This window comes from Zea mays, chromosome 2 (genome assembly GCF_902167145.1).
Source record: "Zea mays cultivar B73 chromosome 2, Zm-B73-REFERENCE-NAM-5.0, whole genome shotgun sequence".
NCBI classification, from domain to species: domain Eukaryota; kingdom Viridiplantae; phylum Streptophyta; class Magnoliopsida; order Poales; family Poaceae; genus Zea; species Zea mays.
Window position 1 is genome coordinate 104,939,272 of NC_050097.1, and position 6,000 is coordinate 104,945,271.

A 6,000-nucleotide genomic window follows, 5' to 3' on the forward strand; every position below is an offset into this window, starting at 1 on the left:
CCACCACTATACAAACCACCTACACTGCCCATGTACGATGGTATATCTGATGGTCTATCTGACCCGAAGCAATTCCTGATGAGCTACGAAGCCCCTATATCTTCCTATGGTGCCAACTCAGCAATCATGGCAAAGTTATTTGTCATGGCGGTCAGAAATGTAGCCTAAACTCGGTATTCATCACTTCGGCCAAGAATTGTTACTTCATGGCAGAAGCTAAAGGACATGCTCCTTACCAGCTTTCATGGTTTTCAGTCCAAACCCGTTACTACCCAAGCCTTGTTCTAGTGTGCACAAGACTCAGATGAATACCTTTAGTCGTTTGTTCAAAGGTTCCTCCGTCTTCGGGCTCAGGCACTAGCAGTCCCAGAAGACATCGTCATTGAAGCTATGGTCAAGGGACTTACGCCAGGACCAGCAGCTCAATATTTTGCTAGTAAGCCTCCAAGCTCCCTTGAGCAGCTACTACAAAAGATGGATGAATATGTAAGAGCTGATAATGATTTCCACCAAAGGAAGGAAGAGCTCCAAAAATACACCAAAGTCGCGAGGGGCTTTGGGGGGAGATTTCATCCCAGATATGTTCGATGCATCCATAACCCAGCACATATCGAAGAAAAGGCAGTCTAGTCTTAGGGGCACTCAGGCCAACATCAGACAATCTCTCAGCAGCAATCCTCTCACAACACGTTCCACCCGCTAGCTCTGAGAGGGGGAAGGGGAGGCTGAAACTTTGGTGGTAGGTTCAACGCACCCCTAAGAAAGCCTTTCTATCTGTTCTGTGGTGAAGATAAAAGCCACACAACAACAACGCGACATCATACCGTCAACAAGCAAAAATAAATTGCTTCATCAGCTGCTCAGTCCTCCTAGCCAAAGGAAGTGTTTAGTACATCTTCATCTTGTTCACCTTATGTTCCACAACCTCAACCTCAGGAGCCTCGGTTACATCAACCTTTGGCTTCAAATGCTTCTAGCAACCCTGTGATGAGCGTGTGGTTGCCATCATCTTCCTTCATCCTACGACCACCCCCTTATAATTAGGTCCCCACTGGTCACTCCAGTTTCCTAGCGCAACACATGCAGCAACAAGATAGAAGGGAGAGCTCCAAAGCTCGCACACTCAACAACATGGTCCCAGAAATGAAGCACATATACTGAGACCCTAAGGGGCTGGGTAAGCATAACCAAAGTTACAAACAAGATACTTCTGCACACTCTCACGTCTACATGCAAAACTTTTTTCTCTAAAATTCCATGTAATAATGTGTTGGCACCTTCGAGTGAAATGATAGAAAGTATCACAATCAAACTTCATATGAAAGATAGAAAGAGCTCTGAAATCATTCCTAAGGGAATGCAGAGCTCAAGTGTGATCACCTAGTAAAGGTGAAAGAGCTCTGAAGTCGTTCCTAAGTGAAATGCAGCGCTCAAGTGAAAAAGCTCCAAAGTCATTCCTAAGGGAATGCATAGCTCAATTCAATCATCTAGTAATGGTGAAAAAGCTTCAGAGTCATTCCTAAGGGAATGAAGAGCTCGATTCAATCATCTAGTAAAGGTGAAAAAGCTCCAAAGTAATTCCTAAGGGAATGCAGAGCTCGATTCAATCATCTAGTAATGGTGAAAAAGCTCTGAAGTCGTTCCTAAGGGAATGTAGAGCTTTATTCAATCATCTAGCAATGGTGAAAAAGCCCCGAAGTCATTCCTAAGGGAATAAACAAATTCATGTTTATGATGTGTTACCATCGTTAAGGGACTGCAATTACGAATTTAACATACGTCGAAGCTATGACTACGAAGAGTATTGCCTTTGTAATGCATGAGAAGGGAAGGTGTTTTCGCCTTCGGCTCAAAAAACAAGTAAGACTCAAGTTTCACACATCACAAAGGCAAGCAATCAGTAAACCAAAGCGAGGATGTTTTATATTACAGTACATATGCCAAAGAGCTTTGAGTGTTCATGCTCTTTGCATCACACATATTACAATAAAAGACATTTTCTCAAATGATCACTGCCCTTGCATTATTTCGTCGTAAATATCTTCGCAAATTTTCCAGACGACGTCATCTGCAACTTTGTTCGCTGCTTCGGCTTCGGTAGCTTTGGCTTTGGCTTCGACTTTAGTCTGCATGACTTCAATTATAGCCTGCGAAGTAAAAACTTCCCAGTAAAAAGTTAGAGAAGAATCAATAGCATGTGCACGATGTAGTCCACAAAAGTAACATAAAATCAAGGCACCCTTGGCTTCCTTGGATTGCATACTTCTCCTTATAGCCATGGCCTTTTCAGCCGCCTTTCGAGCCAGCAGAAAGCTGGACATTAGAAAATGTGCATGCTTCGCAAAAGGTAGAACAAAGGTAACTAAATTCAAAACTTCTCCTTATTTTTCATCAACTCCTAAATACATATTTCTTTTTCGCCCTTTGACCATATGTGAGAAAAGAACTCCCCCTCCGAAGCTTCACCAAATTGATCTTCTGGCACTATCCACAAAAACTTCGAAGTCTGGATCAATGCAAATCTTCATATGGGCGTATCCAACTTTTAGTAAAAACGAAGCAGTGCTTCGGGCGCCTATCGATGCACAGTAGTCCTCTCGTGTTGAGAGAATGATTTTATATGCACGGATTTCACTAAGAATTGATCGCATGACTACAATATCACCATCTATAAAATTTATTGCTCGAGACTTCTCTCCAACAGAGGAGAAGGTCTTTTCTAGCTCGTTGCAGCATCTTTTGGCCAGAGTAAAGCATATGCTTTTCAAAATCTGAAAATTCTCGCAAAGTTGTCTCAAATGATGTCTTTCAGATGTGAGATCTTCTGTTTTTAATTGAGCAAGTTTTAAATCAACAATTGCTTCAGCAGACACTTGTCTTATTTTATCAGTTTCTACTTCGAACTCTTCCCTTGCCTGCTTCAGTTCAACCTCGAGCGCTGCAAGGCATTTATCTTTTTCCAGGTTTAAAGCTTCGAGCTCCAATATCTTGTTGCCCATTGTTTCCTTAAGCTTTAAAGTCTCTATTTTCTCTTCAGTCAAAGTCTGAACTTCGGTGGGACTTTCAATGAAATCCTTCTCCAAAATTTTAAGAGAATTTTCTTTTTCCTCACAATCGAAGCGAAGCTCAGATATTTCAAACTTAAGTTTTATAATTTCCTTCTAGGCAGCTTTGCCCTCAATATTTTCCCTATTTTTCAATGCCTTGCGCAAATCAGGCACTGCAATGTCAAAATAAAAAACAATCAACTTATACAACATTCTAACAATCCAAAGCAGAAAAAAATCAATGCAAGTTATACCTTCAAATTTGTGTAGGTAATCATTGAAAGTCTGAAAAATCCTCGGAAGGCATAGTCGATAGCATGGCTTCTAGCTTCGGAAAACCTATATTGTCCGCCATATAGTGGCATACTTCGGTCTCCAAGCTATCTTAACAGTAGTATAAGTAATCATCCAGACCTGCCCCAAAGATTGTACACCCTGAAGGGTAACCAAGTTGTTCGGCGAAGCCCATAGCTTTAGGTAGTTGTTTGGCACCCATAACTTTTCCTGGCGAATGGTGAACTCTATATCGCCAGCTTCCAAACTCTTGATCAAAGGGCCCTTCCGCTAGAGGCGTGTCTCCTCAATAGCTTTTTTGGCCTCCTCAATTTCTATGGGCCCTTTCCCCTTTTTAGCCTCGATTGTAGGCTTCATCGACCCAATTTTTTTAGCAACTATAATCATCGAAGGTATCGCCGCTGGGGGCGTTGTCTAGACCTTCAGGCTTTCTGGCACCATTGCAGTTGTAGCATGCTGTATCATATCCATTCTTGTCATGACCGCTACAGTAGTTGCCCTGGCTTGTGCATAGTGGTCTTCATCGTCATCAGAAAAGAACGAACTCATCACTGGAGCTATGTGTTCTTCGTCTTCTTCTTCTTCGCTGCTCAGCAGATGCTCCGAGGCAGTAATTTCCTTTATTTCAGAAGCAACAATTGCTAAGGGTCTCTTCGATGGTAGGAAGCACCACAGCTTCGGTTGTAGCCTGCTAAAAGTCAAAAGGTGGTTAAATTAACAAAATTGTATTAAGATAAATAGTGGGCTTCGAATTTCATTGTGTCTATGTCTCATCCGATGCTTGAGAAGTCATCACCTCGGGCTTCATCTTCGGGATTTTGTGGCGCTTTGTCGTCACCTTCGTCATTTGATTTTTTTTCTCTTTTTTGGTCTCCTGAACCACATAAGGGTAGTTATGGTAAAAGAAACTAATAGCATCAAAAACATGATTTAGTTGGCGTTTCTTTCGCGTCGCGAAGGCTCTATACAATGCTTCGGCCTCCTGTTTGATATAGTTGCCAATAATTTTATTGCACTTTGCCTCGATAGAATCTAGCCACTCGTCACAAGGCCCCCCAAATTCATCTTGGAACTTTTATTTATAACGAAGTCTGATTAGCCCAGGCTCCAGATCCGAAGCATCTTTCTCGGTCATCTTTGACATCTCCCACTCAACCTTTAGTGGCCATGTCCTAAATGCTAAATACTCCTACACAAGATCTCTTGTTCCAAATGTGTACATACAACATTAAAAACCACTATACGCCCCAAGCTTCGAAATTGATATAGCATGTCTACCTCTTGTACTCGAAGCATGTATGGATGGGAGTCTAAATAATTTCCATAATACCCCATGTATTTCAAATCATTCTTCATATAGAACCACTCCTTTGCCCATTCGTTTGGTCATTTGCTTCGGTACGCAAGAGCCAAAAACATAGAACCTTTCTAGTAAGCAAAATTATAGCATCCAAAGTTGTTATGAATGCCCCTAGTTGCCTTCGTCTGAAAGTGTAACTCGTGAATCTGACAAAAAACTTCGGCATCAGGCTCAACTCCTTGGCTTTGCACGACCTAAATGAAAACTTTTAACCACACTATCACATTTGGGGTAAGTTGATGAAGATATATGGTAAACCTTTTCAAAACAGCAACTATCAAATTATGTAATGAAAATATAAGTCCAGCTTTCAAAAAGCTTTGGAAAACAACAACTTTAGCTCCGTTTAGTTTTGGCACTAATGTGATATCCTAGCCCAAGGCTTTATAGAATTAATAGAGTACTCATACCAACAAGGTGCATCTTCTTTTTCGGAAGTCTACCTCGAAAGAACCTCGAGGTTAAGCGTGCTTGGCCCAGATCAATCTTTGGATGGGTGACCGATTGGGAAGATTTCTCGGGTGCGCATAAGTGAGGACAAAGTGCACACAAAAGACTCGTGTTGGTCTGTGAGGATGATCTATGGTCCTAAAGGGCTGTCAGGAGTAAGTACAACCGATCTAGGAGTGGATGTGGTGTTACAAATGGTATTAGAGCCAACCTCGTGGTTTCATGGGTGTGTGTGGGCGAGGGGTTTGGGTATATAGAGCATGTAGGCCTAGCGTGGTCACATGACATGGCATATGATAACACTAGACACACAAATGTGGCTAAGAGGGGAGGTTCCTGGTTTGGGGTTGACCGACGAGAACATCAGTCTTCTAAGGGAGTGGATTGTGATATCCTGGCCCAAGGCTTTATAGAATTAATAGAGTACTCATATCAACAAGATGCGTCTTCTTTTTCGGAAGTCTACCTTGAAAGAATCTCGAGGTTAAGCATACTTGACCTAGAGCAATCTTTTGATGGGTGACCAACTAGGAAGTTTTCTCAGGTGCGCATGAGTGAGGACAAAGTGCGCACAAAAGACTCTTGTTGGTCTATGAGCATGATCTATGGTCCTAGAGGGTTGCCAGGAGTAAGTACCACCAATCCAGAAGTGGACATGGTGTTACAACTAAGTCATTGCCTCTAGTTGAACCCATTCAACATTGTCAATATAATCAAACCGAGTGAATACCTCAATGTGTCCTCCTTTAATCTTGACTTTCTGAAGTCCACATGGCTTGGCTTTGTAGGACGGATCATAGTATTGTCCTCCTCAGTATCAATATCATCGTTGTCCTCGCCCAGTCCTTC